The 24,771-nt window shown below is 41.3% G+C and overlaps 1 protein-coding gene and 1 pseudogene across 10 annotated transcripts in view; both read right to left on the bottom strand.

Annotated features, from left to right (window-relative positions):
* chl1b (cell adhesion molecule L1-like b) overlaps nt 1-24,771 on the bottom strand; it is a 687,190-nt gene that overhangs the window by 173,906 nt on the left and 488,513 nt on the right. The window lies entirely within an intron of this gene.
* On the bottom strand, nt 856-2,393 carry LOC138762989 (phosphoserine aminotransferase pseudogene; annotated as a pseudogene).

The raw sequence follows: 24,771 nt of genomic DNA, 5'->3' as shown, positions 1-24,771 counted from the left end.
AACACACAATCTCAAGAGACCAGCAAATTCACTTCTCCAACATCTACTAATCCCCATAGTTGCTGAATACCAAGTGTTTTACTGTACTTGAGAAACATGGATGTAAGGAGCACTGAATTATCAACAATGATTCTTTATTAACTAATTAACGGTTTAAATTGAGACAAAACATTCAATGCTACATTGTGAAAATATGATACAATTTAACAGGGCATTCTGCATAAAAATAATTACTATGATACTTTGTGGCATATTTTTAAAAAAAAGCCTTATTTAACATGACTTTAACAACCTCATTGTATATATTTTTTCAAATGTATTTTCTCTAGTAAAGGTTCAAATGACCATATATTGACTACTATCCATAAAAAAGCCGCTCAGAGGCTGTGGGCTCTTTGCTTTGATACGTTCAAGGAATTCACGAAGAATCCAGATGGGCTTGAAAGTGGTTTATTAATTAACACAAAGTCTGTTGCAACGTTCTTAAACTTTGTAATGGTCAATGACTAATGACCAGGCTCTTAAATAACATAACATTCAATCCCCTCGCTCATTCCACCATTACAGTCAATGCAGGCTAATGATTCTCCAAGCCCGCCCAAACCCCCATGCATGCACCAATCCCCATTCCACAGCACATGCACATTGGAAGATACCAAATGCATGCAGCCTCTGGAACCTGGGAAGCCACACACTCCTGCAACCAAACTGACAACGGTAAACAACAAGCCTTTGGCCCTTACAACAGCCCCTAATTATTATGTCTCAAATAATAATTATTACACAATTATAATTAACAATCAAATACAATAAATTCCAATATTATGTAGATGTTCATTCTTCATAGGCCAGAGGTTACCAGTACATAGCCTTGAAAAGAGTAATCTTTACGACCACTCTGGACCAGTAAAGTCTGTAGTCTGTGTCGTGGACAAGGGGAAAAGTCCAAAAACCAACAAAAATAAAGACAGCCATTTTTTGGGTTTCTTCCATTGTCGCAGCATTTGAATCCCACCAACAGATCTGTGGCCTTTTAATTATATCATATTATTTTTTACCAGCTTTGTCAAGAAACTCTATTTCAAGAACACTGTCTCCATTTGCATTCCCAATGCACACTGAAATATTCATTGTGCTTCTGCAGGTTGACACAGGCAGATACACATAGAATCCATTTGATCCATCAATTTGTGGTGGTACACCACTGACCTACTGCAGGGGGTAACCTCTGTACCTGCAGAAGAGCATGGGGACAAGACAACACCTGGCCGGCTGTCAATCAGCTGACCTGAATGGACCAAGCTCCACCTGGTTGGGTGTCAATTACCCTCCGGGATTTAAGCCTGAGCTGGCCCTTCAAAGTCACTCTCAGAGTTTACAACAGCTCTCCTCACAGTGGGCTCTGTGGAAGTTTATGTCGAATAAAGCCTATTGTTCAGTCTTTTGGTTTTGTGTGTTTACTTCTGACCGACAGCGCACCACACAATTACATCATAAATCAACTTTGATTTCACAGCACTGTTCTCACCCATTGCTTCACACCTCCAGAATATATGATCCATTGAAATATAATGTAAATACTGTAGATTGCTGGAATGTTGTACAGAGAACTGCAACTCCCTTGCACTTTAAAGTCAAATATGACTTGACATTCTTTCAGTGCATATCCCAGAAGATCCTCTCTGATTATTACTACACATCCAACAATTTTCTGAGAACCAGCAAAAATCAAACCAAACTTGGTTACATCCATTGGCTTTGAAAGAAAACTTGAGGACATGTCACAAACTGGCACAGTTTCCTTCTTGTCTAAGATAAAGGGGAATTCCACACCATAAATGGTCTCATTGACACAATAATAATCATAAGGGACATTTGGGTTCAAATTCCAGTTGCTTGGATTAGGGATGAAACTGTAAGCATCCAGCTTGGAGTGCACAATATTCACTTTTCCAGATTTCTATCCCTCTTTGGCTGCATTGGCAGACCAGGCTCCAGTAACCACATAATGTGCACTCCTCCCTTCTTTTAATCCAATAAGATTTAAAGATACAGCACTGTATGGTCCAGTTCCATCTCCCTGGAGAAAGATCACTGTTGTTTTCAGGAATTTTTAGTTGTTCTTGCAGGTTATTTTTTGCAGTGTTGACAATTTTGATGATGTCTGCCCATCTATGACCCATTTCCAGAACACTACTTCCAAGCCCTCTGTAATCAAACAGACCTTTCTGTGCTTCTGGATCCTGGTGAATAACCACAACTTTCAAAGGGTATTTAACAGGAAAGGTCTTTCTGTCTCGGATCATTTGTCCAATCTCAGTAACTGACTGCACTTGGGCGACTGCTGCCTCAGTACATTTATCAATAACAGATTCCCTTACTTGTGGGAGCATGAGGTAGCGATTGCTTTATGTATCTTTATTTTCTCCAGAGGATGGATCAACCAAGTGCCTTATGTTCTGGGACACGAGTTCAGTGATAAATGGTGTAAATGGTGCCATCAGCCAGTATATGCAAAGTTTCCAAAGCTCTTTCACAATTCTCTACCATTTTCACCCTTAAAACCTACGATTCATTCACACATACCAGTTTGTGACCATATCCTACAAACCTGACTAATCTGGGCACCACAGAGTAGAATCTGAATGCTTCCATTTCTGCTTTGAAAAATCGGATTAGGGATTGTGTAAATGAAAGCTTCCATTTATCCATGTTATTGTCACTGTCCCCAACTGTTCTTTCACTGAAAAGAAATTGAAAACTCTCTTCCTTCTGCAATCTCTGAATATTCTGAATAAGGAACCCGGATGCTTTGTTCCAAGGTAGGAAGACGTCCTTGAGAACATCTCTCATTCCTTTGTCTTTAAACCATACATTTTCTGCTCTTACAGTAGGAGAATTGATAAGGTGCAGCCTCCATGCATCTGCACCGTGGGTGTTAACAATGTGAGGTGGATCTGGGTATTTCTTTTGTTTGCTCATTTTCTGACCATGGTTATTATGCAGTTACAGGTAACCAACAGTTCCATAACCAACCTCGCACACATTAGAAAAATGATGCAGTTGAGCTGATGTCACCGTTCCAAAGTTTGTGGGTTTGAAGCATCTGTCAACCTTAAAGTCTTCCAGCTTATGAAGATCCTGAATCCAACGCACCCATTCCTGTACTTCCTTATGTTTCTCGAATCGTTTGAACAACTCAGAAAATTATGTTTCAATTGAATTCATCTTCTTTAAAACTTGCTCTTTTTCTTTGGTTACTTTCTCTAGCTCTGCCTTGGTCTTTTCATTCCTTTTGACGTCCATCATTTGAAAACTGATTTTAGCTTATTCATCAACAATCCTTTTCATTTCTGCACGCTGTGCAAGGCTTTCCACGTGCTTCTCCTTCCATTCCAGAGTTATACCTTCCTGGACAGCAAGCTCTTGTTTCACAGTTCACATTGCAGCATCTGCCTCATGTTTTACAGGTCGCATTGCCGTATCCATGTCCGTCTGGCTTTATTTTAAAATTTCAACAAATAGCACCTTTAGCAGGAACTGTAGATGCAAAATTGTCTATTGGATCATTGAGGAGAGATTGCGCGTCAGGGGTTAAGGAAGCCACATCCAACATTTTGTGATTAGAATGAGGAAGGACAGTCCAGCTTCAAGATCCATAATGTCATAAGTTGTTGGATCTTCCAAGGAATTAATCAACACCTTCATAGGACTTTCCACTAAAGGTAATCCAATAAATAATGGACATCAACCATCTCAGGAGATTTTGAGACTAAATCCAAGAGCTGCTTGTCTTCTCTTGAAGGTACTTGGTCATCACTGAGGCATTCAGGAAAATTTGTCCTGAACTGCTGTTCCCACAGCTCTTCAAATTTCACAACGGATATCCTGTTGACACTTGTCGCTGACTTCCCCTGAACATCACCATTTTTTTCCTCCTAATGGTCCATTAATCGTCCAACCAAGCATGGTTTTGACAGCATCATGGTTTGGATAACCCCACTGTGCAAAATGATGCAGTGCTACCTGGGTCAAGAAATCCATAAGTATGCACTGTTGCATTCCCCTTCCTGGCCTGGACTTGTACAGGCACTATTGAGAGTTTGCAGTTTTCTTCACTGCCCCCACTGTGACCACTTGTCTGAATAGAGACTATAGCACTGTTTTCAGCTGCTTCCTTTCTTTCTGCTTGCTCCTTTCCCATTTCCTTCTTTCTTTGGTGGATATGCAGCATCCTGGGATGCTTTAATCCGCATATGTGGTAGCTGAGTCACTTCCTGCAGTTTTTGCTGATGCATCCTTTACACAGGCAGCCAAAATATGCTCCATTTTCTTCTAGGAAAGCAATTTTCTCCATATTTTCCAAATGAGGACACAGCTTCAAACCATGTCCACCTCCACAGAACAAACAGCTCTTCACAGCAGGTAAATGCTCCTTTAACTTAATTACGTTATCATTTTTCTTATCTGCAACTGTTACAGTGTTGGCAAAGATACTTCCTTTTATTCTTGGATAATGTGGTGATACAACCACAACACGGGCTGTACTCCTACCAGCCTTTTGCGGGGGGCAACCACTGTACTTGCAGGTAGGTAACCTGGGAGGCTGGCTCCATCTGCCGGATGTCAATCACCGCCCCGTATAAAAACTCGAGCCGGCCCCCTTCAGGGGACAGTCAGCAAAGATACTAAAACTGGTGTACAAAGTTTAAGATAATTAAAGCCTGTTGTACAGTCTGTGGACTTTGCGTCAGAATTATTCGGCAAGCAGCACTCACAGATGATGCTATGTCTTGGACCTTACATACTTGCTCACTGTTGGAGTGTCTTTGATATCTCCAAATACTGGCTCTGTTGCAATCTGCACTTGCGATTCAAGGAAATCCACCATATCTTTGATAGCGTTTTTCCCGGACATCATAGGGCACAGCACTCCATGTGTCCCTCAGCTTTTAAGTCAACTTCCTTATGATGAATGGCAAATTAGCAGCACGTCAAGCTCATGCATGAAGTTGATATCTTCCATGGCATTACAATATCCTCTTAGAAAGAGGGTGTATGCCTGTAGAGTTTTTGTGTCATCCAGTTTTATTGATTACCATGAAAGAGCCTTCTCCACGTAAGCTGGAACAATTTTATGCTCCTTGCCAAAATGGTCCTGTAGTAAAGATTTAGCCTTCTCAAGTCCTCTGTCCGAGGCCATTATATAGACAACTCCTGACAAGTTCCCTTGACTGTCCTATTGTGTACTGTTCCAGTTCATAGAGATAATCTCTGGAGTTTTTGTTCTTATTTTCAGTACCACGTTCAAAGGAATTAATGAATACTTGGTGCTGAAGTGAGTCCCCATCAAAAACTTGAATCTCATTCTTGGGCATGGAAGAGAGACACTGCAGCTGGATTAATAATGCAGAGATTTTTCATTTTGCCTTTCCATGACTGAGAATACATTGCTCCATTCACCGTTGCTTGTAGCACGTAATCTAGCTCGAGATGTCACTTGTACATGTTCACCCAGATTTCTGATGCTTGACTGGACTGTCAAGGGAGTTGTGCGAGGGACTGGAATTGAGTTACAGCTCTATCTGAGGTCATTATTATTGGTGTTTGTGGATTGGTAAACACCGTGATTTGGGAGGATTTATCCGTGTGATGCATGTCTTGTAACTGTGGCACAAAAGGATCTGCCTAAGCTGTTGTCCTTTCTCAAAATATGACTCCATACCATCAGTCACTTCAGATAAGTTACTTCAAACACCAGATCCCTCTGAGGCTCCTGGTACCCTCACTTTGGCTCGAGTAGCAGCAATATTTGCTTCCAGCTTTAGCTGCTCTTTTTTCCTCCTTATCTGATCCTCGTTCCTCCTCAGCTGCTCCTCCTGCTCTTCGAAAACATGTTTATCATGAAACAATTTTTGTCATATAGTGAGAGAAGCTATTTCAGCCTCTACCTTTATACGTGCAGATGCAGTACTGGAGACTCTGGAGCTTGATCCAGAAGAACTTCATTTGCTTGTCCTGCTTCCAACATTTGACACACTGTCACCTGGTTGTATTTCATTCTGCATGTCAGATGTTGCCTTAATACTTGACTCTTTCTCCAGTTTGATTTGCACATCCTTTGCTTCTTCATCCTCTTCACCACCATTTTGTGACCCACTTTCTGCCATTTTCAAGTTGCTGACTTTAAATTCAGTTGAAGTCTTCTGCAGTGGTTTTAATCACACCTCAGCGGCAATGTCAGCAGCGGTGGCCTTTACACATCTCCATTCAACCATCTGCCGAGTTTGAGCACCAAGCACGCACAACATGAGCTCAGAATCAACAGTCAAACTAAATAAATACACAGACGAAATCCTCAAAAGTAATCCTACAGCTTCTGAAGGTTGTCAACGAGGAGTTTCCACCACAGCAGCAGTCAATGATATCACTGTGATTCTCGGCAAGTGACCCTGCCGGCATGTATAAAGGACATTCTGCTTTAGGATTAGAATCCCTGGACCCTTCTGTGGCCACTGCTCAGACTGATTGCTGTCAGTGGCTTGCAGTCGATATTTCCAACATGGCTGCCATATTGCTTTCAGTATCATTCCAAAACCAAAGAGGGATGTTCAACATGTTCATTTCAATCTTGTTCAATGTTTTATGTTCATTAAATGTAGCAACTACTATCCATAAAAAATCCGCTTGGAAGCTAACTGCGCTCTTTGCTTTGATGTGTTCAAGGAATTCACAATGAAGTCCAGATGAGTTTGAAAATGGTTTATTAATTAACAGAAAAGGACTTGTAACATCTGTGGTAACATTTCTAAACTTGGTAACTGTAATAGTCAATGTCTATAGTCTAAAGGCCAGTCTCTTCAACATCGTAATGTTCAATCTCCTCGGTAATAGTCAACAGAAAATACGAAGCCTCACTCACCCACTGTCTATTCCATCATTACAGTCAATGAAGGCTAACGACTCTGCAAGCCTGCCCAAACTCCCATACATACGCCAATCCCCAGTCCATAGTGCATGCGCACTTAAAGATTCTATATGCGCGCAGCCACCGAACCCTGGATCACCGCCAATGCCCACAGTCAAACCAAGCAACGAGCCTTTGGTTCTTACAGACCATTTCTGATTGTTTATGAATTTGGGAAGTTTAAGATATTCATTTTACAAAGAAGGGAATGGCAAAGCATATAAAATATCTTTGTGTTCTGGCGCAGGAAACCGTGCACATGCTCATTTCACACATTAATAACAAAGTTATCTTGAAGAAGATAATGAAATTAAAATTGACAAATTGATAGGTATGAGATGCACAAAAGATACAGATCTTTGCTTTCTGAACAAATAACTAAATGACAAGATCGGTTAAAATACTTAATTTGGTTGCAGGAGCTAATAATCTTCAAGTCTATCGGTCACTTGCTGAACTCAGTTCTCACTAGTTTAGGTCCATGTCATCAATGCTTTTAATTTTTTTAAAAATTATACCTATGCATGATAACAGGCCCTTTTGGCCCATAAGCTTGTGCCGCCCCATTACACCAAATTGACCAACAACCCCCAGTACATGTTGAATGGTGGGAGAAAAAAAGAGCTCACAGGGAAAACCCAACACAGATACAGAGAGATTGTACAAACTCATTACAGACAGTGGGGGATTCAAACCACAGTCCTGATCGGTGCTGCTGTAACTGCATTGCACTAACTGGTCTGCTAACTGGCCGCCCAATGGCATGGAATGCGTAAGGATTTGGGCTAGTAACCAAAGAAATGTTCCTTTGTTTACTTGGAATGAACTGCAGGCAAATTTGTAAATAATCCCCTGCAAATCTTAGGGCTCCTCTGATTAAATCTTTAATTCCAGTTGCAGGAAATCCAGACTAAACTGCAAAAAGGTGAGGTTAGTCTGGTTCACGACAATAGGAAATATAGCTTCCACTGAGATGTCTTTTGTTCATATCAGGTCCTCCCAAGCCATCCTGTTGAGCTAACACAGAAATACCACCCAAGGAAGCTACTGGTCAGGCTGTGAAAAAAAAATTTTGAAAAGCTAATCAGTGAACATTACTAAAAAAAATGGGAGTACGCAAATATTTTGAATGGGAAGGCAAAGAAAGGGCACTGCATGTACATTTTGTGATTTCTTAAGGAAGCCTTCCAGAATTTTCTTCTGAAGGCAGTGACCAAAGTATGTGGTTCTGTGGATATCAATGATTAACCAAGTTACGAGCTAAGGCACTAGTGTTTAGCTTTTCACTTGTTTTGATACTTCATTACAATAATAACATTATAAAATAACCACTTCCGCATTGTTTTGAAAAACACAACATATTTTTTGTATCCCAAAAACATTTGGTTAAAGTCACAAATATATGTCTTTGAGAGCAGAGATAAGGTCAAGCATTTCCTTACGTTTGCATATTTGCATAATTCAACATGCCTTGACAGAATAGGTTGCAGAATAGTATGGTGATCTTTAGCTTTTCTCGTTTATCTTTGCAATAGAATTTCCGATGTGAATTTTCTCCAAAACAACATTATACATTCAAATGAGCCGATGAACTTGTGAGCCATTCTGATTACCAACAGAGCTCATAAAAACAAAAAAATATCCAGGAAGCATTCATTATGCACTGTTCACAAAACTGTGATGACTAAAAATAAAACGTGATTAATTCCTGCAGATAATAACAACTTGATATGTTACTTTCACAGATTATTAATACCAAAAGGCAACCAGGTTTGTTTAATTCTATTATACTTTCTGGAATACAAATGTCAAATATTTTTCAGTTGAAAATAGTAAAAACTGTCCATCAAAAACCCTTTGTGATGTGCTTCTTATATGGACAAAAAAATAATCTCCAGTTCCAAGTACAGGTCAACTCTGATTATCTGAAATTGGATTCTCCGAAATCCTCAGTTATCCGGAATATTTTTTAAAAATTGGATAAATGAGGATATCCAAAACAAATCAGAAATCATAATTTATCTGAAACTTGCTCAGAGCCAAACTGATCGGGGACCTCGGGGTCCCAGTGGCGGCAGCCGCTGACCTCGGTCTCCCAGGCAGAAGTGGGGCCTTGGTGGGGAAGTGTCGATGATTGGCGGTGGACAGCTTTGGTTTTGGTGAAAATTAAATATTATTTTAAGACTTAAAACCCTTACATTGTCATTTGTTGTTGTTAAAACACTGTTACAAGTGATTTGCTGTTGCTACTGGGCTGTTTTTAAAAAATGACCAGTTCGCCGAAAAATGGCCGGGTCTGGACCATTTAAGATAATCGGAGTTGTACTGTATGTAAGTAAGCACAGATGAAAAAGATGTTAATTAGCCCATTGTCCACTTAGTCCATTGTTAAACTAAGCATTTGGAGGCACCCCTCCACCCATTTAAAATTTGAAAGAATTCAACACAGAACTGCAGCATAGAAGGAGTGCAGTACAGAGGCACAGCACAGGAGCGAAGTACAGAAGGAGAGTAGCACACAAGGAGTGTACTTCAGCATGTCAGTACCAAATAACTGATTATTTGAGTGCTCATTATAAATCTGTACTCATGCAACCAATTGAAAAAAAAATCCATTCCAAACCTTCATGATTTCAAATCCCTCAATGTTGGATTTTCCTGATTGAAGGAGACAATCCCCCCCAGCCTCCACAGCATGACTGCATTATCATCTGGAAGCATCCTAGTGAACGGTCTCTGCAAAGCTTTCACATCCTTCCCATAATGCAGAACTCAGAATTGAATAGGATGCTCTAGCTGGGGTCAAATTTGTGATTTTTGGTCTCAGTGGGTTTTTTTTTTGGCTTTAATACTTTAACGTTATACAGCACAGCATCTGTATAATTACACAGGACAACAATCCCACCCCACCCCCGAAAGGTTTGCTTCCTGAAAATGAATTGGAGATTATGATAGACAACCTCATGGTGAACACAAAGCTAATATCAGATTTGCAGTGTCCCGTAGGAAGTTGGGGAAAAGTGATTAGCTTTTACTGAATTTTGCAGGCTTAATCACATAAAGATGCTGACACATTGCACGAGTTCAAATGAACTAAAAATGTTTTGTTGCTGATTTTTGCTTACACTCATCATCTGACGCCTCTCATGACAGTGTCCAACAATATTCGGCCAGCATTGATGGATTCCTGTTGCCCTGATACCATTTTTCCATGGTCGCAAAGTCACTGACTGCACCAAGATCAGCAGGGAAGAAGCCAAAGTGTGAATGCAGAAAATGAATTTTCAATGACATGTTGCACTTCATAGTAAGCTTAAAGCATGTTGTCAATCAGCTGGATGTAGTTTGGTACTCTGCAGTTGATGAGAACATTCTAAATAACATCTTTAAATGGCTTCCAGGACTAAGCCAATATTTGTGTAGACAGCAGCTGCCATTAGCTGCTCTGCACCCACTGCAATGGCACTGCAGGTACCATATTCGCATCAGTGCACTGCACATGCGCGAGCACTGTGAGAGCGCCATAGTTGAATTGAATATTAGCAGGGAGCAGACACCACACCGAGAACTCCGTCTCTCTCCCTACTCTGCTCATCATGTTTGGTTGTGTTTAGTAAAGTCTTTTATTTGGTTTACCTCACCCTCTGACCCAACTCAATATTAGGCACACAATAATGAACATGGTGTCAGAAGTGGGATCAAGAGTGTCCCAAGCTTGAAGTCTTCCAATCATAAATCGGTCACAGTGAGTAACCACAACCACGTTTTGCACGGTTGCCATAATGGCGGACGGATTCAGGCGGGCCGACCCACTTGTATTTGATGGAAATGTGGCAGAAAACTGGTGTATCTTTGAACAGGAATATGACCTACTCATAGCTGCAGCACATAGCGACAAGCCTGTCCGTACCAGGGCGTACATTTGGTTAAACTTGCTGGTCCAAAAAGCCATTGAAAGGGAAAGGACATTTGTGTACGCAGGCTAGCCAGATGAGTCGAGAGAGGACCCAGAATGTTTAAAGCATAAATTTAGAGAAATGTGCAGCCATCATAGAAATGTGCCAATGGAAAGGCACAAATTCAACATGAGAGACCAAAACCCTGGCGAGTCAATACACTCATACGTCAACTATTTAAAAATCAGGGTGAAAACCTGCAATTTCAGCACACTTTGCGATGAACTCTTTGAAGACAGAATGGTCTATGGCATTTGCGATGATAATATGCAGAAGGTGCTCCTGCGAGACAGCAAGCTGACACTAGCAAAGGCTATCTTAGCGTATGAAACTACCAAGGAAAACAGTAGAAGCCTGGCTTCTCCACAACAGCAGGCCACAAGCGTCGACATGATACAGGCAGGACCGGCATGCAGACAGTGGTTGGAGGTTAGAAGGAAGAGTCAACCAAGCCAGCTAGGCCATCCCATACCCAGAACAGAATGCTGCAGTTGTGGAGGAGGCCACATGCCGAGAAGGGAGCTATGCCCAGCATTTGGGCTGCAGTGCAGGAACTCTGGCAAATGCAACCACTTCAACAGGTGCTGCAGATCCAGGCAGCAGATCACCGCATGGACCAGACCCAGGAGGACCATTTGGTCTGGAGCAAAGAGGGAGCAACCCTGATGATGAGTACTATATCAACGGGCTCACCACAAGGATGGCAGGCAACCCAGCAGACACCCAAATCAGAGGTAACAATGAGGCCTTTGTGTCCATGGAAGTCAACGGCAAGATGGCCAAGATGAAAGCCAACACTAGGGCCAAATGCAATGTCATGACGCTGGGGACATTCAACTGGCTGAGAAAGATGGAACAAGTCAAGCCATGCATCAAGGCTACAAGCCAAGTAGCTTATGGAGGCAGCAGAATCCAGACCAACGTTATGGCATGACTACGTTGTTTCGTAGAAGGACAGCTCCACATGCTAATCTTCTTTGTGGTCCACAAGGATGTCATGCCTCTGCCAGGCCTCAGTGCATGCAAGGACATGGGGCTTGTCTCGTTCAGCACAGATGTCCATCAGATAAGCTCATCCGAGGACAATTCCTCACAGAAAATCTTTTCTGAGTACAGTGATAAGCTGGGGAAGCTGCTGGTGATGTACTCTATGCGGCTCAACCCAGAAGTAAGATCCGTAGTCCATCTGGTGTACTGCATTCCAGTTGTAATGAAGGATCAAGTCAAGGCTGAGCTGCACAGAATGCAGGACTTGGACATCATCACTCCAGTCTCAGGACCAATTGAATGGGTATCCTCCATGATGGCTGCCAAGCAAAAAGATGGACAGGAAATCCAAATTTGTATAAATCCACAAGACATCAATACAGCCCTGTAAAGTCCATATCACGCCATGCACACCGTAGAGGAATTTGCCGCACAGATGGCTGGTGCAATGGCATTTTCAGTCTTGAATATGAAGAACTTATTCTGGCAGGTCTCGCTCGACTACCACTCGTCATGACTGACCACATTTAGGACAGCATTTGGACGGTAAAGATTCCTGAAGATACCATTTGGCATCAATTCAGTCAGCGAGGTATTCCAAAGGTCCATGGAACAAATTTTTGCTGGATACCTTGTGCCATCATAGTTAACAACATACTAGTAGGTGGCAGGACACTAGAAGAGCACGATGCCAACCTAAAGAAGGTGCTCGACAGGGTGAAGAAGGTAAACCTGTGGCTCAACCTCGCAGTGCAGCTTCCGTCTAAATCAAGTCAGCTTTGTGGGACATGTTCATCAGCAAGGGCCTGGAGGTAGAGCCCTTGAAATGCCTGTGCCAGCGAATGTTGCTGCCCTGCAACGGTTCCTGGGCATGGTGAAACACTTGGGCAAGTTCATCCCAACTCCTGTGAACTGATGGCCCTGCTCAGACAGTTTACCCTTTGAATGGACCTGGCACAAACAACAACAAAAAGCCTTCGATCCCCTAAAGAAACATGTCCTGCCCTCCAGTCCTCTCTTACCGGTGATGCTGACCTTTGAATCTTCACAATACGCCTAGGGGCAGCATGTCAGCCAGCCAGAAGACCAATGGTGTATGCTTCCAGGACACAGAAACTAGGTATGCTCAGATTGAAAAAGAGCTACTGGCGGTGGTTTTCACCTGCTCAAAATTCAATGATTATATCTACGGCAGGCCGGTCACCATAGAAACTGACCACTTACCTCTGGAGACCATAATAAACACGCCAACTCACATAGCACTGGTGAGGCTTCAGAGTATGAATCTCAGGCTCCAGAAATACCACATCACGCTTCTACACAAATGCAGCAAAGAAATGCATTTAGCCGATGTCTTATCACGGGATCCCAGAAAATGCACGGTCCAGCAGGTCAAGGAAGAGGAAAGTTTCGATGTGATGACGGTAACCCATATATCCTCAGCCCTGCTGGACGAACTAAGAAACCACAGGCAGAAGACAGATCCTAAAACCCTGGGCACCTTCATTAAAGGCGGCTGGCCGGCCAAGCAGCACAGCTGCCACCAGCCATGCAACCCTTCTTTTCGTACCGCGATGAAAGGCTTATCGTTGAAGGGGTGATCATGAAGGGCCTTAGAGCAATCACTCCTAGCCCACTGCAGAATATGTATGTGGAGATCCTGCACAGAGGGCACCCTGGCGCAGAAGCGATGAAACTCAAGGGTGTGTTAGTTGAATCGAGTACTAGCAGGGAGCAGATGCCACGTTGTAGGTTCTCTCTCTCCCTACCCTGTTTATCATCTTTGATTCTATTCAATAAAGTCTTTTATTTGATTTACCTCACCCACCGATTTGACTCATTATTAAGCACACAATAACGAAGAATTTGCATAGCACTTGAACTTAGTGCTTGGACTGACCAAAAAAGGCTGTGTTATGGACAATATACTAGTAGACGGGAAATCATAAAAATAGGTTATATCTAAAAAAAACAGAACGAGTTAGAATAATTTTCAGGTGATTTTCATGATCTGCAATTGAAAATCCGTAAAATAGACCCAAAAGTGTACAGTAGCAAAATCTTTGTTGTCCAATGCTTTTTGACCTCACCTTATATTCAAATATTATTCCACGAACATCCCATTCTGTTTGTTAAAACAATATCATACTTCCTTGTTGCATGCGTTGCAATATAGTTTCTGCACTGAAACTTCAATGTGCCTGTCCATTCCACCAGCCTCTCTTGAAGCATCGTGCCTGCTGCTATCTTCCTCACTGTTTGACTGCAGTTCAGGTTTTGCAAATTTTGAAATGGTTGCACCTAACCACAAGTTTTAGTTATTACTATCCATCAAAAACCAATAAATAGAATCAAAGCAAGCTCAGCAGTTTCACATTCAGCCATGGCGAGCTGCCTCTGTGGATGATGCTCTCCTCCTCACTTCAGCTCCAGCTCCACTGAGCCCATCAGTTCAGATTATTCAGTTTTCCAGTTATTTATCATGCTCCATTGGAGAGAGCTAAATAATACAATAAGAACTGTTTTTCCGGCAGTATTCAATGGGGAAATCATTTTTAATATTAATGTCTCGTTAATTTTTAACTTGGGTTCTTGTTTTCATTGCACCAGATCCAATAATAGCATATTTTCATATGCCTGATTTCATTTTAATTTATTAAATGATCTTATTTTTTGTTGCAAAAATCTGGAACATTGATTTATTTTTTTTTGAAGGCACAACTTTCAGAAGAGCAGAAACTTTTCTCAATCAAACCTCACTGAAAATGCATAGATCATTTGAATGGATTTACTGATATTAAAGTCAATGGTTTATAAGCTCCATCCACGGATTTCACTTGTTTATGATTTAAATTCTGTCACAGATCCTAAAGAAGCCCTGGTGCCATTTTTGGAGTGAGGAAAATATATCAGTAGGCCATATTTTTCCTATTGTCAGAGAATGTTCCTGTTCCCTCATCCCTACTTGTCCACATTGGAAATAGAGCAACAATCTTGCTGACACAAAGCATCTGGGACTTCTGTGGTTGCTAGGCTTTTGAAGCACATTGGAAATGCTCTGAATACTCTGCAGTTGGCAATACCCCATCACCTGCTTTGCTGAACAAATGAAAGGATGGATTGGTCTTGGGCGGAACGAAGTATCGACATGATAAAACGAGGTTTCAAAGGTTAATTATTGAGGTGAGAATACACAAGTTGAGATTGCTTTCCCTAATTTGACTATAGCTTCAAAGGAATGATCTGGAGCAGAGAGTGAAAATATTTCGTCACGTTGGCAGTCTATAACAAAGAAAGAAATGGAACACAATCTGTGAAAAATGGTTGAAAGTAATTAAACTTGCACCATTCTGTGAAAAGTGATGGAATGCAAAGTATGTAGATTAGAAGCTTGAGAGTAAACAGTACTAGCTCGTGGGCCCATTCTTATCTCGAGCCCAAGGATTCAAGGATCAGGTTCAGGCTGGTACAGTGACCTAAGGAAGTCTAATGCTAGTACAGCGCTTGCATAATAGAGACATGAATATTAACTTAGACGCCCCTAAGGAGGGAATGAACTAATTAACATAACATGCGATGTATGAAGAGGGAGGAACTGAGTGATACCTGAATTGATGGAAGGGAGAAGGAGAATGTTGTAATGTATTAGGATTCTGATTGGAAGAAGGTAAATGAAGGTGGGATGATGTTGAGCATGGGACTGTACAAAGGAGTGATGATTCTGAACCTCCAGTGTGTCTCCAGACCAGGGACACCTGACTCTGCAGACTCGAAATAAAGTTGAACCTGTTCTCCAAGACTTTGTCTCCAGAGTAGTGATTGTGAACACTTTATATTTCACACAATCTGCAAAATAAGACCTGGGATTCTTGGGAGTAAAGTTACAATACTATCCACACATCAAAATTGTAGAAAATTTTCATTCTTTTCTACCAAAAGAAACTAATTCTAAACTAATTGCTGAATAAGAAATTGATCTAGATTTTTTCTGTTAACCGATGGTTTAACAGGTGATCGAAAAAATACTAAGGGCATGATGATCAGCCACAGTGTCCTCTATAGGCACAACAGGCTCACAAGCCAAATCACCAGCTGTTCCTGCAATTCCTTTGTTCTCTCCGACCTTGCTCTTTTGTGACAGATTATGATGTGTTTTTGGGAAATAAATTGTGGCAGGTTTTTAGTGCAGGTCACATACAAACACTTCAAAATAGATCTTATTTAAAATACTGGAGCTCTGCTCAGCCAGACAGCCCGACTCCAAGGGCCTTTGCGAGTGCCTATAGAGACCACTAATGGATTATTGTTTTGAAAAGCAACAGAGGAAAGAACTCGGAGGATTAGGTTCGGAGCCGCAGGCTGTTTGAGTGCAGTTTGCTGTTCTAAGAGGGTCATGTGGTTTTGCAAGAAGAGAGAGTTAAACAGGTTTTTTTTCTCTGTGTGAGAGAGAGAGAGAGAGAATTTAGTTCTGCAGCGCTATAGTTCAACAGCAGCAGTTGGGACTGGAACAGGACAAGCTGGAAAGCTTGTGGAAAAACCCCATTCTGAAGATGGGTTGTGATTTCTTAGTTCAGCCTATTCAAAGTCCTTGTGGTCCATACAAGAGGAGAGGACTGGCTGCATAATGCTTCATTTGAAATAAGGAAAACGAAAAAAGGAACTCTATGATGACCTGAAAGAAAGAGTTTATCATTTGGAAAACCCTGATAGAGCAATTTTCTTTGGCAAGACACTGATGTGGCTGATTAGAAGGAATCAGTTTGTGTCCAGCGAACAACAAATCTCTCTCTGAAAACCAACAAGAATCTTCCTGAGCGGTAATCATTTACTTTTCAAGCACCAAAGCTTGGTGAACTTCATAAATGTTAAATTCTGTGCACAGTATAAGAATTGCCTGCAATCAATGAACTTGGAGGAGTGAGAAGTGAGATTGGACTGTGAATCAAAGAAATTTTGTGAACTTACATGCACATTACATACACGTGCACTTAGAATTAGAATGGGGTTAAGTGAGGTTAGTTAAGTTGATAGTAATAAGTCAGAGTTTGATCCTGTTTTCATGTTTAAAGATAATTAAAAGCAACTTTGTTTAAGTAATCATTTGTCTTGGGTTCTCTGGGTTCAAAACACTTTATTTATAAAATGGTCTTATGACAAAAAACTTAAAGCGCACAGTCTCCAGTGGAGAGGGTATGCTGAGGGGCTGCCACCTAGGAGTACATGGTAAGATTGGAAAGGGACAAATGGATAAGATTTTGATGCCAGACTCCAAGAGCAGTCTCCTTCGAAGGAAGAATGAATTGGGCCAGTTTCCATCTGAGGAAATCACTCCATCAGCTGGTCATGGTTGTGTGATTCAATGAATCTTGGTGTGCATTGTAAGCCATGGAGCACCCATGCTCTCATACATTGGGTGGAAGGATAATCATGATCCTGCAGGTCTCTCCTGGTCCACAACTTTCTTTGCAATTCACTTCTTATTGAAATTGAATAATGCAGCATACAAAAACAAAGTACTATGTGATCCAATCTTTCACCCTGGTGTTTTCATATCCAACATGCAATATCACAAATAACTCATTCACTAGTCATTTCAATGCTTGCCCATGAAGAATCATTGTTTTCAGACTCACTGCAGAGAATTGCTTCTTTCTTCTCTGCGCAGGAACTTTCAATGTCGAGATCTAATATCTGAAATCAATCCAAACACTGAAGAACTAGTCACAATTCATAATTGGGAACGTCAATAGGAAGATAGAGTAATAGAAGGAGGAAGTAGATCAGCAAAAGCAGGAGGATGGAAGGGTTTGGGAATGAAATGAAGTTAGCATGGAAGCTTCCAGGGACATCATTCTGTAATACATAGTTTTTGGAGATCTTTCTGTCCCCTCTGAATGAAACAGCTAAAACAGTCACAATATTCCAGCAGTCATCTCCACTGATGCTACATATGGGAAATAAAGACAGGTGACTCAAGAAATATTCATCATCTGTGGAGAGGGCAACAGAGTTAACAACTCTGAGAAAGGACATTCAGATGCTGACTACCCTGCTGAGTATTTCAACCAATGTGTGTTGATACATCAATAATCATCTCAGGATTGAGAGCTTGATTGAGTGAAATATTTTTAATATATTCAGGTAGAGGCAAAAACCCAACTCTATTTTCAGTTCAAGATCAAGATCAAAATTCAGTTTATTATTATAGTAATAAAACACTGTTGTATGACAAAAAATCCTTTTTGCCTGCTGCAAGGCAGACAGATTCGTCACCAGCAGGAATTGCCTAAGCGCCTCTTACATTTCTTACAGTGAGACTCATGATTAGAGAACAGGAAGCAAAAGAGGGTCCCCGCAGAGTCACCAAGTGTCGGTAGATTAACCTCCAGCACTTCTGTAGTTAATCTCAGAGTGAAAATCCAAAAGCCCCTTTTCCACTGGGATCCCAATTAATTGGCTGTGCAATGTCCTGGGATAGAAAGTCCTTTGTGCTGTTTCCACTGGGCCACCCTTAACTGGAACACAACTCATCGAGGGGGATTGGAGTGTTCTACTTTCAACTGGAAACAGCTGACTTTCAGCTGTCCCTTATCCACTGGTTTTATCAGCTGATGCTGGGAATATGAGTAGGGGTTGAGGTGGTTAATCCCCGGCATGAAATGACGCTGGTGTGCTGACAGTTTTCTTTTTCCACTGAACCATGTTCCAGTTAATCCCTTGGACAAGGTACCAGTGGAAAAGGGGTTCAAGGGTGAGGTGTTTCTGAATTTCCAAAAAATGTTTTTTTCATTAAACTTTCTCTTTCATGTAGCATCATTGACTGACAAAAAGTCAGCCTCTGACGCCATATCACCGTCACATGAATAGCTGATAGCAGAATGGCGTATGGAAATCTGAATTATTGGGTTGGAGTGTTCTCACACCATGTCAGTTGACCAAATGAATTATTTTTCAATTCAAATGCATGAATTTGATTAATTTGACAAAAGTATGGTCTTGCATTTAAGGGGACTGCACTACCTGGCATAAGTCATGGGTTCACTCCACTAAAAATAAAACATTATAGCTTTTTCTGACCAATAAAACTCCAGGCACCTGATTGCAACATCAGTGGAGAGATGGCTAACTTATCTGACACATTTCACTGGGAATGGTTTGAAATGAGCAAGCAGCTTAAGAATTCAATGAGGTGGTCACTTTAACATCAACTGACATGGTTGTCGCTCTGCAGAATGTCATCTGAAGCTTCTACTTTGGTCGGTGTGACTCAGTTGAAGCGCAGATAGCAAAGGAAAGTTCCTTCCCAAAGTAATTGTACATCAGACAATTTACATTTCTTGAGTGTTTCTCATTTCAAGATGCCACACTGACGAAAATGTTTCCTTGGTAAATTCAGGTCAGCCAATAGCAGGAGCAATTGAATACCCATTGTGAAAGGCACAACTGGAGTTGTCAGAAGTGATTCGATGGAATGTATGGATTTAGATGTAAAGTAGATGATTTATTTGTGTTAAAGATGTAGATTGACATACCGCATACCGCAGGGCAGATGTAGATTGACATACCGCTTATATATATATATATATATATATGTATAAGCTCCAAGGGGGGAGGGTAGTAAGGGGTGGGATAGTTAGGAGGGGGTGAGAGGGTGGGGTCATAGGGGGTAGACTTAGTTTTATTTTGTGTTTTATATTGTATTTTGTAAAACTTTAAATAAATTTTTCCAAAAAAAAGTGATTCGACACTAGAAAAAAAACATATTATTGGAGAAAAAATGTTTTAAGTTCTGCTTATAAGAAAACATAACAATCAGGGAGAGAAAGTGAGTCAATGCTTCAAGTTGAAGTATAATCAAAGCAGATCACTGAGATAATGTTCAGTTTCTCTTTCTACAGATGCTACCTGACATGCTGTGTGTATTGGGAAGGGTGATGGCTGTCATGTGACAGCACTGACCCCTACCAAGTCAGAGGACAACACCAGCTGCCAATCAAAGTTTGATTCTGCCCTACCTGTTAGTGCATACCTTGCTATTGGACACATGTAAATTACCTGGACTGCACTCACCAGCCTGCCTGTACTTGGCCTTGGGCCATTGGCTGTGGTTATTGGATTAACCCTCCTGGCACCAAGTCATTGGCCCCCTGGAAATGATCTGGGCTTGTCTCTCCAGCCCTATAATGGTGCCATGTGCTCTTTGTTCTCTCTCTTTGCCAGCTTGGGACCACCCTGCTTCTCTCCAGGCCTAGAAATGTAGAAGGGTGCTGGAGAAACTGTTGGTAAGATGTGCTCTGTTAAAAGGGTTGGGAGCATTTAATTAGTTTCCCTTGAAGCATAGAGCCACGCCTGCACTGAGTCAAGGGCTGGTGGGACATCGTAGTGATTTTTCCCTGATCGTTGTATGTACCAGTTCATTGCGTGTGTGTGCGCGCTCTGCATCAGTTTCCATTTTTCCCACACTTGCCTTCTGTAAATAAAATCCTTCCCTACATCAAAACTGTGTTCAGAGTCCTTGCCTTTGAGACCTACCAAACCTCTTTTCTCACTAACAACACTGACTTTCCAGCAATTTATTTCCTTATTTCAGATTTCCAGCATCCACATTTTGTTGTGATGGAAATTGGGATGACTGGTCTACAAAGAGAGCCAGCAGCACCTCATTGGAAAGAGATAGGCATGACTGCATCAGTTTAACTCCACAGAGAAGAAATTGCTCACTCCCATCGGAGGTTATTTCCAAGTATGTAATCAAGTGGTGAGGGAGAAGCTACATAAAGTGAGAATTCCCTTGGAACTTCACTTCCCACTTGCCGATCACTTTCATTGAATAATCTCTTCTGTTTACATGCAGTCGACCCTGTAAGTACACACCTCTTGATTCCTTTCTTCCACTCATTAGCACTCTACCCTGTACATTTCTATTTCTAGACAGCCAAGAATAATAATCTTGCAGGGCATCAATCATGCAGCAAAGAATAAATAAAATGAAAACACTTTGTTACATAATTAAACACCCCAAGCTACCTGCTCAGGTACTGACACTGCATACGGAATGAACTCACACACAATGGAATCTGCAGCTGGCAACTTATCAGTATGGATGGCTTGCAACCAGGGCAGGGAGGAAGGAAAGCACAGGTGCCAGCTGGCTGGAAAACAAGGTCAGGCACAAGTTTAGTTGCACTGCACTGACTGGAGGGTTTCAATGAAGTAGCTTATGGTTAGTGTTTGATTTTAAAATTACTTGCTGTGTGTGAGTGAGCATTAGATTCAATTGATTAAACTATTCTGAGAGCTGCAGAACACAACTGTTTGGCAGGGGCATGGGAACCAGAATGTAAGGGTAGAGGATAGAGAAGAGGATGATGATGCAATGTGTGTGGGTTTGTGAGGAAGGACAGGCAGGGGAGGAAGCATAAAAGTAATCAATTGGAGGGTTTGAAATGTGTCTATTTCAATGCAAGGTGTATTAGGAATAAAGGAGATGAACTTGGAGCATGGATCAGTATGTGGAATTATGATGATGTGGCTGTAACAAAGACTTGGCTGATGCAAAGACTGGATTGGCTGATGCAGAATCCAGAGTTTATATGTTTTAAAAGGGATATGATGGGGGTAAATGGGAGGATGTCGTGGAGGGGGATGTCTACTGAGTTTGCGTGGGTAAAGTCAGAAATAGGAAGGGAGCAATTACTGTATTGGCAGTGGTCTTTAGGTCCCCAAATAACTCTCAGGAAACTGAGGAACAGATTAGTAGGCAGATTTTGGAATGGATAGAAACATATCAGAAACCCATAACAGGATTGTTGTTATGAGAAACTTCAACTTCTCAAATTTTGACTGGCACCTCTTTACTGCAAGAGGGTTGGACGGGGCAGAATTTGTCATGTGTGTCCAAGAAGGATTCCTGACAAAGTATGTTGAACAGCTGACTAGAGGAGAGGTTATATTTGGATCTTGTACTCGGTAATGAACCTGATCAGGTTTTAGACTTCTCCGTGGGGAAGCATTTTGATGTTAGTTACCACGACTCCCTGAACTTTAGCATTGCAAAGTACAAGGAGAGAAGCAGACAAAATGGGAAAATGTTTAATTAAGCAAGGGCTAATTTAAGCAGGAACTATGGAGAGAAAATTGTGAACAAATGTTCTCAGAAGAAAGCACAGAAGTAATGCGGTGGATCTTTAGGGATCACTTGTGTGAGGTTCTGGATAAGTTTGTCCCACTGAGACAGGGAGAAGATGGTAAGAAAAGGGAATGGGGGGGTTGACAAAACAGGTGAGGGAGCTAGTTAAGAGGAAGAAGGAAGCATACATTAGATATAGGAAGCAAAAAATAGGAAGGGGCTGTCTGCAATATTATATGGTCACCAGGAAAAACTTAAGGTTTTTGGAGAGCTAGAAAGGAGCATAAGATGGCCTTGACAAGTAGGATTAAGGAAAACCCTGAGGCATTCTATGTTTATATGAAGAACAGTCAGAATGACATAAGTGAAGGTAGGGCCGCTTAAGAATAAAGAAGGCAATGGTATGCAGAGGAGGTAAGAGAGATCCTAAATGAACACTTTGCTTCAGTATTCATCAGGCAAAAGGACCTTGATCAAGAGGTCAGAATAGAATAAGCTTATGTGCTAGACAATGTTGGGATTAAGAAAGAGGAAATGCTGGATCTTCTTAAAAACATTAGTATTACTAAGTCCCCAAGATCAGACAAGATATAGCTCAGGTTGCCATGGGAATGGGTGGAAGAGATTTCTGGGGTATTAGCAATGATTTTTGCATCTTCCTCGGCCACAGGTGAGATGCCGGAGGATTCGAGAAAGGCAAATGTGGTCCCCTTGTTCAAAAAAAAAGTAATAGGGAGAATCCTGGGAATTATAGACCAGTGAGTCTTACATCAAACCATTGGAGAGTATTCTTAAGGACAGGATTTCTGAGCATTTAGAGAAGTCCAGACTTCTCTGGTATAGTTAGCATGGCTTTGAGAGGGAAGGGTTGTACTACACAAGGCTAATTTATTTTTTTAATTATGTGGTAGATGTGGTAGCTATCGATTTTAGAAAAGCATTTGACAAGGGCCCCCATGGTAGACTCATTCAGAATATCATGAAGCATGAGATCCTTGGAACATTGGCTGTGTGAATTCAGATTTGGCTTGCCTGTAGAAAGCAGAGAGTAATAGTGGATGGATAATATTCTGCCTGGAGGTAAGTAAACAATGGAGTGCTACAGAGATCTGTCTGTAATTAATGATTTTTATAAATGACATAGATGAAGAAGTAGAGGGATGGGTCAGTAAGTTTGCAGACGACATGAAGATTGGAGGCATCCTGGATAGTGATGTTGAAGATTGTCGGGAGGCGTGGCCTGATGGCGAAGAAAGAAGTGTAATTCTGTCTTCCCCCAGTAGGAATAATAAATACCCAAATTAAAATACTTTAAAAAGTCTTGAAAGTTTGCTCTGAAGTTGTCTAAATGTTAAAAGACCACAATGGTTGCTAATACAAAGAAATGGAAAATACAGATTCAGAAGGAACTTCCTTTTATGAGTACAGAAGAAATGAGGCCTACTTCCCAAGTGGAATCCACGGAATCGATAGGACAGCCACCTAAGCAACAACACACTCCAACTCGCTTAAGTATTACCCCGGCGCCCTCGCAAGATGGCGCCGGGCTTCTAATTTTTTCTTCTTATCTTGATCAGTGTGCTCGCGATGTCGGGTGTGCTGTAGAGTTGCCGGAGTCTACAGTGCTGGGCCCGGTGCGCGACACCACTGTGGGTCCTGGCAGCGCGGAGGCCCGAGGCAGTGTGTCGAAAGATGCATGGGCCCCGGCGCTGCCAGCCATGCGCGGTGTGTCTGTGATCTTCTGGATAGGGTTTGGGATGTCAGCAAAGTTGGTCGGCAATGGCCTGACCACATCGGGACTGGGTCTATAGCCATGCAGACCACAAGCAAAGTGACAAAATTGCTGGTAGAATCAAAAGAACAACAAGGGAAAACTTATTTTCAAACTGAAGAAATGGAAGAAGAATCACTGACTGTAACTGAAGTGAAAGAAGGTAGGCCTCAAGGAGAGACTAGTGACACTACTTTTGATGCTGTTTTTACAATTTTGGAATCTATAGCTCATCAAATGGGTAATATGTCAACACAAATGTCTACTCAGATTGATCATGGATTTATAAACATGACTGAAAAAGTAAATAATATTTGTGAAGTAGTTTCTTCTGTTAAGAAAGATATTTCTGTTGTTAAAGCTGATGTTAATAGATGCTTGAATATGGTGGATACAGTTCAAGACAATTTTAAGAAAATGGAAGGTGTCTTTCAAGTTTGTAGAAAACAAGTGTATCGTAATAAAGAAAAAGTAGAAAAAAGTGGAAGATTCTTTTGTTGGATGGGAAATTCAGAAGAAGGTCTTATTGAAGAAGATAGATTCTTTGGAAAATTAAAGCCATCAGAATAATGTTAAAATAGTGAGAATTCCGGAAGGAATTGAGGGTTTGGATCTAATATTTCTTTTTAAATGGATCCCTGAAGCATTGAGATTGGAATTTTTTTTCCAGAAGGTTTGGAATTAGATAGAGCTTTAAGAAGCAAACCATATCCTGGTTTTAACATCTACGAGCTGTTTTGATTTGTTGTTTATGGTATCAAGATAGGGAAACTATTTTGAGAGTAGCAGTCCAAAATGCACCGAGATATCAGTCTCCGTTGTTGGTACAGGGAAATAAGGTTTTCTTCTATCCAGATTTAAGTCAAGAAATTATTAAAAGGTGCAAAGAATTCAATTCTGCTAAAGAAGTGCTTTGGAGGAAGAGTTATAAATTTTCTTTTAGATACCTACCCTGCAGTTT

The sequence above is a fragment of the Narcine bancroftii genome, chromosome 5 (assembly GCF_036971445.1).
Source record: "Narcine bancroftii isolate sNarBan1 chromosome 5, sNarBan1.hap1, whole genome shotgun sequence".
NCBI classification, from domain to species: Eukaryota; Metazoa; Chordata; class Chondrichthyes; order Torpediniformes; family Narcinidae; genus Narcine; species Narcine bancroftii.
The sequence above is the reverse complement of the archived record's forward strand: the minus strand, read 5'-3'. Positions and strand labels throughout refer to the sequence as shown.